We start from the raw sequence: 12,891 nt of genomic DNA, 5'->3' as shown, positions 1-12,891 counted from the left end.
TTTCTGCAAAACGTCTTACCTAACAACTTCACCTCCACGGTTTCACGATCCTCCTTGAAAGGGAGTTCAAAATTCGAAAAATTTGGCGCACGTGTTACTAAATAACTCATCATGTGTAGGGGCAAAAATTGCTCCATTGTTTACGCGGCTCATTAAAGAACCCGAAAGAGATGCGAAAAATCCGTTCCTCGATTAGTTCGACCGCCATGGCGGAAAATTGTGATTCGTTTCGTCAAAAATATGCCGAATAGTGGCGCGGCACTTATGTTGCAGCACGTTTCAGCAGGTGGCACCGGTACGGTAGTATTAGTGCGTCCATCCCGGGAATTCCCGGGACAAAAATCCCGGGATTTTTTCAAAACCGGGAATTCCCGAATCCCGGGATTTTCTATAATTTGTCCCGGGAATTCCCGAAATTGAAAAAAAAAATCAAATTTTGGTCTGGAAATTCAGATTTGGTTGTGAAAATAGTATAACAATAAAATGAATTAAAATTTGTATTCAGCAAATCTTAGCATCAAATTGGCTTTTCAGGAAAAAACATTATAATTTTAATTAACAGGTCCGCAAAATGCCTAGTGCTTTTAATTTTTTTCTCTTTTATTTTTTTTTAGGACTGGATATATTTACGTATATTTTCGATTTTAAATATGAAAAAAAAACAATCTCATATCAAATTATTTATAATCAAACACCGGCATCTAGGGCAAATAAGTACAAATGTAGCGAATAAATACAGCTATTAAAGCAAAAAATAATTGCATGACGTTTTGAATGACTTAGGTTAAAACAGGAACAGAACAAAACAATTTGTACTTCCAAATGTATTGCTCTAAAATCTCCTGTACCTATTTAGACTGTAATTCTGATTTTCCCTCGGTTGGCGGTAGTAACTTGAAGATAATTTGTAAAATATGTTTTATATAAAACAATGAATTCAAAACTTCGAAAATTTTACATTGACTGGTATCATTTTATTTATTGTCGTTTTTTATTTTTTTAGACCTATAAAATAATTTTTTAAAGCTGTTATAGTCTTGTCATAAAAACATATATAAAAGAAAAAAAAAATAAAAGAATTCCAAAGTTTTTTTTGAATAGGTCCTGTAAACATAAGGAAAACAAAAACTTATTAGACCTTTTCAAAAAAAAAAAAAAAAAAAAACTCAAGAATTATGTAATTTGATTCACAAATAAAAAAATAATCAATCATACTGGAATTAAAAACAGTACTTGATATAAAATCCTAAACACCACAAAGACAAAAAAAATCTTTTAGGCTATTTTAAAACTGTCGTCTTTGTTTAGATTGAAGTAAGGATTATCACCATTTGATATTATTAAGCTATTTCTATGATTTTAAGCTTGAAAACATAACAAATATAATGAAACATAGATTTTATTACTGATTCAAAAATTTCCCGGGATCCCGGGAATTCCCGGGATTCCAAAAATATTTTTCCCGTTTCCCGGGAAATTCAAAACCCGGGAAAATTGGACGCCCTAGGTAGTATGGTGAGTTTACTAGAGTTGGAACATTTGAAGTAGCAACAGGTGGCCCTTTAGCGATCAAACAATAAGGCCAATGTGTCTTACCTTTTAAAGATGATTTTTGAAAGAGCTGAAATATTGAATACTCGAAAGCTTTTTCCGATTGATATTAGTTTGCGTTTTCTTGAAGAAAATTAATATATCTAGATTACATTTCCAAAACAACCTATCCGTCATGGGTTTCCTATGCAGATAGGACCTTTTGAAGATTTTATCTAGATATTTCCATAGCTTTATTCTAAAAATATAAACAACTGATTTCAAAATCGTTGCAAATTAGTCAAAAAGAAATGTGATCGATAGACAATTTCTCAAAATATAAATCATTTACAAAAAGTTTCCAATAACTGTAATGTATCCTATGTTTCTTTACTGAAATGAAATTTGATTACTGACAATCTTTTCCTGATTATTTTAAGTTTGCGATTCCTGAAGCAATGAAATATGTTTCGCAGTTTTATGATAAAAACTATTTTTATCAAAATCGTACAAATTAAATTAAAAAAATTCGATTTCTAACCATAGTTTTATATTAAACGTTTACGAACAATATAAAAAATCTTGTGTACACATTGAAAAAATTCGATTGAATTAAAAAAAATAATAAAAACTAACTTAATCCACCTATGTGGTTGTTGCCTTCCTCACTTTTTACCAACATTTGGTGATATGATGGGTTTGGACACAAATTCTATCTATCTTCTATATATATATATACAAAATTTCGACGGTTTTGTTCGAACGCGAATCAATTCAACACGGAACGTCCGATCGAGGTGCTCTTTGTTGCGTTGGGTTCGTATGGTAAGTTCGTGAGTCCAAGGAAGGTTCTTGCGCCAAAAAGTTACAACTTTGGCCACTCTGGAACCGATTCCGGAAAATTTGCAGATTGTATGGGAAAGGTTAAAATCAAGTTTTGATCACAGAAGGCTGAATAAGCAAACAAGTCAAAAACGTCAAAAAACGAAAAAAGGCAGAACGAAGTTTGTCAGGTAAGGCTTGTTTCTCAATAAAGAAATACACAAATGTCACTTAAGCGGTCATAACTTGAGACTGAGCGTTGTCAGATCTTCAATGTTTTGGACTCATTAAAAAGGTCTTTTGATTACCTTACCAACGATCGGTCGGAAGATGGATCCAGACATAGTTTACATGCATTTAAGTGAGATCCGGCATCAAAAAAGTATATGAATATCACTTAAGTGGTCATAACTTGAGACAGGGTTGCCAGATCTTTAATGTACAGAACTCATTGGAAAGGTCTTTCGATTACCTACCCAACGATGGGTTGGATGATGTATCCGGACATAGTTTACATACATTTAAGTGAGATCCGGCATCAAAAAAGTACATAAATATCACTTAAGTGGTCATAACTCGAGACAGGGTTGCCAGATCTTCAATGTTTTGAACTCATTGGAAATGTGTTTCGATTACCTATCCATACGATGGGTCGGGTGATGGGTCTGGACATAGTTTACATGCATTTATGTGAGATCCGATTCGCAACTCTGACACTTTTTTATACGTAACTTTTGAACGGATCTTCAAACAATTCAATAGTGCAGTATGGGGCACCAAACCGGATCGAATGCAACTTATTTGACTCAAATCGGATCAGCCAGTGCCGAGAAAACTTGGCAAGAATTTTGAGCACCAAGGGGAATACACACACACATACACATACACACACAGAAATTTGTTCAGTTTTCGATTCTGAGTCGATAGGTATACATGAATATATGTCTACGAGCTGTTTTTCAAAAGTTCATTTTTCGAGCAGGATTATAGCCTTACCTCAGTGAGGAAGGCAAAAAGAAAATTTGAATAAAAACATAAACTAGGTACTATGCATTCGAACGTAAAGTGATACTCAGTTATCTAAAAATAAAATAAAATTGTAACAAATTCTGTTAAAAAATCAATTAAATTGTTTATTGTTTATTGTTTATTGTTTATTGTTTATTGTTTATTGTTTATTGTTTATTGTTTATTGTTTATTGTTTATTGTTTATTGTTTATTGTTTATTGTTTATTGTTTATTGTTTATTGTTTATTGTTTATTGTTTATTGTTTATTGTTTATTGTTTATTGTTTATTGTTTATTGTTTATTGTTTATTGTTTATTGTTTATTGTTTATTGTTTATTGTTTATTGTTTATTGTTTATTGTTTATTGTTTATTGTTTATTGTTTATTGTTTATTGTTTATTGTTTATTGTTTATTGTTTATTGTTTATTGTTTATTGTTTATTGTTTATTGTTTATTGTTTATTGTTTATTGTTTATTGTTTATTGTTTATTGTTTATTGTTTATTGTTTATTGTTTATTGTTTATTGTTTATTGTTTATTGTTTATTGTTTATTGTTTATTGTTTATTGTTTATTGTTTATTGTTTATTGTTTATTGTTTATTGTTTATTGTTTATTGTTTATTGTTTATTGTTTATTGTTTATTGTTTATTGTTTATTGTTTATTGTTTATTGTTTATTGTTTATTGTTTATTGTTTATTGTTTATTGTTTATTGTTTATTGTTTATTGTTTATTGTTTATTGTTTATTGTTTATTGTTTATTGTTTATTGTTTATTGTTTATTGTTTATTGTTTATTGTTTATTGTTTATTGTTTATTGTTTATTGTTTATTGTTTATTGTTTATTGTTTATTGTTTATTGTTTATTGTTTATTGTTTATTGTTTATTGTTTATTGTTTATTGTTTATTGTTTATTGTTTATTGTTTATTGTTTATTGTTTATTGTTTATTGTTTATTGTTTATTGTTTATTGTTTATTGTTTATTGTTTATTGTTTATTGTTTATTGTTTATTGTTTATTGTTTATTGTTTATTGTTTATTGTTTATTGTTTATTGTTTATTGTTTATTGTTTATTGTTTATTGTTTATTGTTTATTGTTTATTGTTTATTGTTTATTGTTTATTGTTTATTGTTTATTGTTTATTGTTTATTGTTTATTGTTTATTGTTTATTGTTTATTGTTTATTGTTTATTGTTTATTGTTTATTGTTTATTGTTTATTGTTTATTGTTTATTGTTTATTGTTTATTGTTTATTGTTTATTGTTTATTGTTTATTGTTTATTGTTTATTGTTTATTGTTTATTGTTTATTGTTTATTGTTTATTGTTTATTGTTTATTGTTTATTGTTTATTGTTTATTGTTTATTGTTTATTGTTTATTGTTTATTGTTTATTGTTTATTGTTTATTGTTTATTGTTTATTGTTTATTGTTTATTGTTTATTGTTTATTGTTTATTGTTTATTGTTTATTGTTTATTGTTTATTGTTTATTGTTTATTGTTTATTGTTTATTGTTTATTGTTTATTGTTTATTGTTTATTGTTTATTGTTTATTGTTTATTGTTTATTGTTTATTGTTTATTGTTTATTGTTTATTGTTTATTGTTTATTGTTTATTGTTTATTGTTTATTGTTTATTGTTTATTGTTTATTGTTTATTGTTTATTGTTTATTGTTTATTGTTTATTGTTTATTGTTTATTGTTTATTGTTTATTGTTTATCAGTTTAATCAAAAGTTTGAAAAAAGTTTTATTTGCCCTTTTTAAATTAAATACAAAAATAAACCATTTAAATGCATTTTAAATAGTTTACAATAAAATGCACAATTTTTTTTCAATGTTAATTCAAACCTATATCAATATTTTATTCATGCCCTCAATTTTTGGGGAAATTTCGAATTGATATTCAATGGATTACTGAACACACAAAAACACAAATGTTTCACTTTTTCATCTGAAAAAGAAAAGTCAAACAATTATTCAATTTCCTCACTTGTCCAGCCGTTCAGGCATGCACTGAACCTTTTTTTACACAGCACTCTGTCGGTGCTGGGCTTAATAAATCGTTGCCTTACACCATCGCTAATTGCGGATTAAGCGTACACGACTTTAGTGTCTGGTTTCGGCGACCGTCGACGAACGACGCGTTGAATTTATGTCGGGGGTTTCTTAACAGGCTAGAAATTGCCTATTTTCCGGGACGTAAAAATAGGTCAGCTTTTTTACATAACCATTAATTTGATGTAATGTTGTTGATTAGTAGACGTTGATGTGTTGAAGTTGTTCAAAAACATACTAAACAAGTTATAACTAATAATAAAATCATCATTGAATTCTGAACTCTTAAATCTTAAAAAAATGAAAACCCAAAACAAAACCAAAATGTGACGAATACTTTCTTCTAAAACCTCACGTGCTCCACGTGTGTGTTACGCTGGTTAAGGTGGTGCACTCGATAGAGATCAAGCGTTGCGTTGCGTTGACCGACCACAAAGTCAGCTGAGCTGAGCTAACAGCAGCATCGTGATTGAACTGCAGCATAGAGAATGAGGGGTAGATGTTAAGTAACGACGACACCACCCAACACCAACCCAACCCAACCCAACTATCCACGTAGAGAGCCACAGTGCAATTGGGTGCATCGCGATGCATCTTTGGCTCGAACTGACCAGCTGAGCGGTGGATGGACGAACGAACTCGTAAAAATAGCTGTGCCACCAAATGTGTGCCATCGGGGAGGTTCAATCGACTGCCACAAAAAAAAAACAGAAACAGTCAACATAAAACATCACCGACCTGATGACTGATTGGCAGCTGCATGGAGAGAAAGAAAGAACTGAAAAACGAGCCACTCACACTGATTCGTGGTCTGAGGTTTGTGGTGGGTAATTGGGATCAAATTTGTGGTGTTAACTGCCCATGGGTGGTTAATTGAATGCGATTTTAATCTCATGATTGGTAAGGTTAGTCTTGGTCATGAGTAACTCGAAAAATCTACTGATATCGGTTGACTCATTCAAAAACAGTCAAAGTGTATAAATATGATGAACATTACCATCATCAGACCGTAGCTTGAAATCAACATTTTTAGAAGGAAGTACAAATTTTATTTAAAGTTTTAATTGCTCAGCTCTGGTCGTGCTGAACAAGAAGGGAGGTGCAGGGGTATACAAAATATAAAAAATGTCATACCCGAGCAGACGGTAATAACTTTGGAATAACATTTTTTGATATTTGAAAATACTAGACCAATTACATTTTTTTGTTTTGTTTGTTACAAGATTTGTTATTCGTTGTTATGATTTTTTTGTTATTCGATTGTTATTGTAATACCAGATTTATAACGTTTTCAGTTATTCTTCGAACAAATCTTTGTTATTATTTTTTGTTATTTTAAAATTACATCCGATCATCCCAATAACAGTTGGAGTTATTCTTCCATAACAAAAAATGTTATTCCCAAGTTGTTTTGGCTTTCACTTAATATCAGACCAATAACAAATTTTGTTATGATATCATAAACTGTTATTGAACTCTTATGCAAAAATGGTTTTTGCAAGAATTTTCCATAACACTTTCTGTTATTTTAACAGTATTTGTTATTGAAATGGCATGAATTTAGTTATTACTGTCTGTTTGTGTATTTTCAGCTTGATTTTCAATACATTTATGTAATAAGTATCCCAGATGCTTTAAACATTATTATAGTAATAATTCTGTCACAAATTTGAAAAAAAAATGATTTTTTATATCTTTTAATGATCCATTTTAAATCCAATCCAAACATTTGTTTAAAATTGCATACATATTTAATTGTTCTATTTAAAAAGATTTTTCAATGAATATTGATCATTTTAAATCGAATTGGTATTGATCTCAATGGAAAAAAAATTTCAAAAAAAAAGTTCGTTAAGCCACAAAAAACATATTTTAATAAAAAAAAATGCATTTTTCCTGTACAATTTGTTCAAATGATTAAACATCCCAGTTTTTTTTTTTTTAATTTTCTTAAATTGTTATTTGCGCCACTATTTTTTTTTTGTAAGATAAGATTTGAACTAGAGCAACTCTCTACGAAATCGACCGATTTTGACCATTTTTATTTTTTGTATTTTTTTGTTTGACTCAAACTTTGTGGGGGCCTTCTCTATGACCAAATAAGCTATTTTGCGTCATTGGTTCACCCATATAAGTCTCCATACAATTTTGGCTGCTGTCCATACAAAAATGGAAATATTAGCAGTTTTTCAATTTTTAAAAAATAGTGACCATGAGTGACCATTTCTAAAAATATTTTTTTTGAAAAGTTCAGAAAATTTGCAATAAAATTGTCTAAGAGACATTGAAGATTGGACCTCGGGTTGCTGAGATAGAGCCGCTTTAAGAAAAAGAAACACGAAAATTGAAGTTTTCTAAATCTCACCAAAACAACCCACCTTTTTCTAATGACGATATCTCAGCAATTAATGGTCCGATTTTCATTGTTAATATATGAAACATTCGTAAAATTTTCCGATCTCTTCGAAAAAAAAATTTTGAAAATTTTTAAATAAAGACTAACATTTGAAAAGGACCAAATTTTGAATATTACGCCCATTTAAAATGCTAGTCTTGATTTAAAAAATTTCAAAATATTTTTTTCGAAAAGATCGGAAAATTTCACGAAAATTGCTGAGATATCGTCATTAGAAAATGGTGGGCTGATTGGGTGAGACTTAGAAAACTTCAATTTTCGTGTTTCTTTTTCTTTAAGCCGCTGTATTTTAGCAACCAGAGGTCCAATCTTCAATTCTCTTAGACAATTTTATAGCAAATTTTCTGAACCCTTCAAAAAAAATATTTTTAGAAATGGTCACTCATGGTCACTATTTTTAAAAATTGAAAAACTGCAAATATTTAGCTAAAATCAAACTTTTGTTGGCTATATCTTGAAAACGGAGCCCTTTATCAAAAAATCTGTAAAGTACTTTTCGATTGCAAATTCAATTTTGCATTAAAAAGTAATGTCAAACTTGTTTTTGCATAAAACTTCGATTTTTTCAAAAATTCATAACTCGGTGGCAGATTTTTTGACCATGTTTCTCTATGGCTCAAAAGTTGCGGATTTTTGTCCCCTAAAACATATCAAAAAATCTCGAAAATCAAAAATACGTATTTTGGGAAATTGAGTTTTAGTGAAAAAAAAGTTGATAAAAAAATCAGCAAATTTTTTTTCCGTGTACCAATTTTTTTCTCAAAAGTCCTTAACAATACCTACAACTTTGCCAAAGACACTAAATTGATCAGAAAATTCAATCAAAAGTTACAGCTGTTTGAATATTTACATACCATTTTTGTATGGACAGCAGCCAAAATTGTATGGAGACTTGTATGGGTGAACCAATGAAACAAAATAGCTTTTTTGGTCATAGGGAAGGCCCCCACAAAGTTTGAGCCAAATAAAAAAATACAAATAAAATCCATTTCCGGTTTTGGTAGAGAATTGCTCACTAGTAATCTGATCAACACAATTTTCTAAGATACCAAATTGATCAGAAAATTACTATATCATTTTTAAGACCAAATTGATTAAATCAACCAAAAAACTTGTAAGATAAGATGATAAAAAGTGCATCTTGAGGTGTATCAATTGATTACAAAATAATCTAATACCGATGCCTCAGATTATTTTTTAAAGACACACAAATTATCAAAAAAGAACAAAATTTAGAGCATTGAAAATATATTTGTGCAGCAATCTAGTACTTCATAAAAACATGAAGCTTTTCATATACTCGTATAGCTTTATATCGACCTAATCGCTCTCTGGAGCTTTTGCGTCATTCGCTGAGCTTTTATGTCGACTTCTGTCCTAGCTTGTAAGCTGCGGTGCACTGTGGGCCAGAGAATTTTTGAAACATAGCAAATGAATAATTATTAATTAAGCAATGTTACCTATTTGAAAACATTATTATTTTATTGGAAGTAAACAATTGCAAACTTTTTTTGACACTTTTATTGCTGTCTTTTTCGTAGCCCTATAATATTAATAAACAATTCCGTTAACTTCGTCACAGGACTTGGCTAATCGCATGAAATCAAGATAAGCCAAGCTTAGCAAATCAGTAAATGAAACTTTGAATAAAATTCTTGGCACTATTTTCCAACTGGTAAGGTTTTTCTTAACCTTATAATTTTAAAAAAGTGTACTTTTTTGGAAAAAAAGTTTTTTACAATATTGTTTATAAAAAAAGTTGCGTTGGAAATTCTTATTGTGCATTCCGGGGTTAATTTCATAGCCATAGTTTTGCTTGTCAAAATCAGATTTAATTGTAATTTTTGAGAACACTTTTTTTTAATTAACTAAACTTGTAAGATTTCAAACAAAATACATATTTCAGTCTTAATTTATAACAAAAAAATAATGTTGTTCAAAATTATATAAGAGTTCAAAGCTACCAAGAAAGTTGTCAAACTAATGGACTCAATCCTGCAATAATCTGAATGAAAAAAAAAAATCAAACTTTGTTGAAATAAATTCTATTGACAGTACTTTAGGGGATAGATAAACAATTTTATCGATATTTTCCGTAGTTTTGGAGATACTAAAATGTATGTAATAATAATCAGGGTATAAAAAGCTCTGGATTATATGTACTGTTCGAACTAGTTTTGTTTATAAAAAACACGATTTTTATTTCATTTCAAACAAAAATCTAAACACGAACTAAAAGTTTTTCCATTTTATATGAAATTTTTTCTACTGAAAATGCCTATAAATTTGAGTTTTTTTAAACAACTACATAATATGTAATAATTTACAAATTTATTTGATCTTTTTTTAGTAAAAAATTGTCCGTAGAATCCGAAAATGCATTCCATGTTCTGTTTTGAACTCATATCTATTGAAAAAATCATGACACTTTGAGAATATAAAATAATCCCATTACTCAACACTTTCATGAGTATAGTTAACTAACTTTTGAAACTTATTTTTTTCAAACTTCTTCACCACGAAAGTTATGATTTCATACCATTTTACTGGTGATTCCTCAACCAACAGTTTTTTTTCTGGTTCATTAACATGCTGTCAACCAAATCTGACCCTTGACTTGCTCAGAGAAATGTCACAATCATAGCGTGTCCAACAGTCCAAGCTCTTGCTTTGTTTTATTTTTTTCAAATTCACGCGCTTTCGTGGAACCCGCGCGCCAGATGACTCACCTGAGATAAACTTTTGATCTCTTTCGGCGTGAATGTGGAGAGCACGAGAGCGTGAGAATGAGAGAGAGAGAGTGAAAATAAACGAGAAACCTGCACGCGGTTCGCGGAACTGGACGCTTACTCATGATGCATGCTGCCGGCCGGTCGGCATATTTATGGGGATTGCCTCGAAAAAGCCTCACCTGTGTGGCGTCAATGTTTGGAATGTTGACGTATTGCATGTGGTTGTCTTTCAAGGGGTGCTTTTGCAAGCACGACGCTGCATAATGTTATGGTGAAGGCATCTGAGGGGGATTCCCGCTGACGTTGGATGATTTGTTATATACTTTGAAGAGTTATGTTTTTAATATCGAATCGTTTGCATGAGTAAAAACCACAAACATAATGAAATTAAATCAAAAAAAAAGTATCAAATTTGCAGTGAGTCAAATATTTGTCGGCAAACCCATGCAAAACATCCTCAGGCAAATTTAGAACATAAATTTACAGCACGAAAAGAAAAAAAATACAAATCTCTGGCTACACCCTAAACTGGGCAACGCTTGTCCGAGAGAATAATGGCCTCGAGTCGAGAGAACAGTGGTACCATTCACGAACACAGAGAACACAGCTCGAGATGAGCGAAAGAATTATTCCCTCGAGGTTCAATCACAGAACCACAGACCTATGGCAGACTAACCCAATGACTTAACTGCCTCGGCCACCACAGCTTGGTGACTAACGACTGGTCAGATGTCGATGTATGACACTTGTTGGAGATTTATTGTTCCAATTGACGAATGAACAACATTCTTTCAAATTTGGCACTAAGCCCTCAATAAATTTTGAGAGTACGATTCTCTCTACTCTGAATTATGGGTGTAGGGACTTGTAATCGGGCTGTAGTGGACAAATTTGGATGCTTTAAATGGCAAAAAGTGGCGTTTTTTTATTCACTATCTGACCACCACAAAATTTGTTTGTCGAAAAATGTTAATAAAAAGATATGTACAGTTTCCGACAACTCACACAGCAGTTGCTCCGACCCCTCTGCGATTTGCGTGAAACTTTGTCCTAAGGGGCAACTTTTGTCCCTGATCTCGAATCCGAGGTCCGTTATGTTATATCTCGTGATGGAGGTGCGGTACGACCCCTTTCATTTTTAAACATGCGAAAAAAGAGGTATTTTTGAATAATTTGAAGCCTGAAATGGTGATGAGATAGAATTTTGGTGTCAAAGGGACTTTTATGTGAAATTAGACGCCCAATATGATGGCGTACTCAGAATTCTGAAAAATCGTATTATTCATCGAAAAAAACATTATAAAAGTTTTGAAATTTCTGCCATTTTCCGTTACTCAAATGTAATTTTTTTAGAACATGTCGTTTTAAGAAAAACTTAATGTTCTTTTCCAATTTACATTATTCCAGAAGGGTATTTTTCATTTAAAACAAAAAAAAATACTTTAAGAATTTCAGAAAAACTTTTTTCGTAAAATCGCGAAAACTCGTGATGTTCATAAGCAAACCCCTTATGTATACATATCAAATTTATTATAATTGTCTGCTCTACAACTTTATAGAACATTGTTACACTCTAAAATATAACACGAATTTTCAAAATGAAAATTTTTGTTCTAGATGAAAAAATACGCTTCTAGGTTAATGTAGATTCGAAAAGTACATTAAATTTCCCTTAAAATGACATGTTCCAAAAAATTTCACAGTTGAATAACGGAAAATGGCACAGTTTTAAAAACTTTATCAAGTGTTTTTTTCGACGAGAAATACGTTTTTTTCTGAATTCTGAGTACGCCAACAAATCGAGCGTCTACCGCCCCTCCATCACGAGCTATCAAAAAACGGACCTCGAATTCGAGTTCAGGGACAAAAGTTACCCCTTAAAACATAGTTTCACGCAAATCGAAGAGGGTTCGGGGCATCGAAGAGGGGTCACGATTTCATGTGAGTTGGTAGAGAATTACCCTATTGTCTTTCATATGTTTATAGGACCTATTTAAAAAAACTCTAGATTTATATAATGTATTTTTGAACAAATATTTTAAAAAAATGTTGAATAAGCTTAACATAAAAACAATTTTCTAGAAATCGATATTCAAAAACTAATAGTGTGCTAAGTTTTACCAGGAAAAGTAGATTTTAACAGATATTTTTTAAAACTTACTAGATAATGTTATCAGAAGTAAAAAAAATCACTCACTAGCTTAAAGTACTTGTATTTAACTCAGCAATAATATTTACTTAAAGAATTCACTCGAATCAATCAGATTTCGTAGTTTTATCAGAAGTATATTGACCTCATTTTTTACTTTTTTCAG

This window comes from Culex pipiens, chromosome 3 (genome assembly GCF_016801865.2).
Source record: "Culex pipiens pallens isolate TS chromosome 3, TS_CPP_V2, whole genome shotgun sequence".
NCBI lineage: Eukaryota > Metazoa > Arthropoda > Insecta > Diptera > Culicidae > Culex > Culex pipiens.
This window is presented reverse-complemented; position numbering follows the sequence as displayed.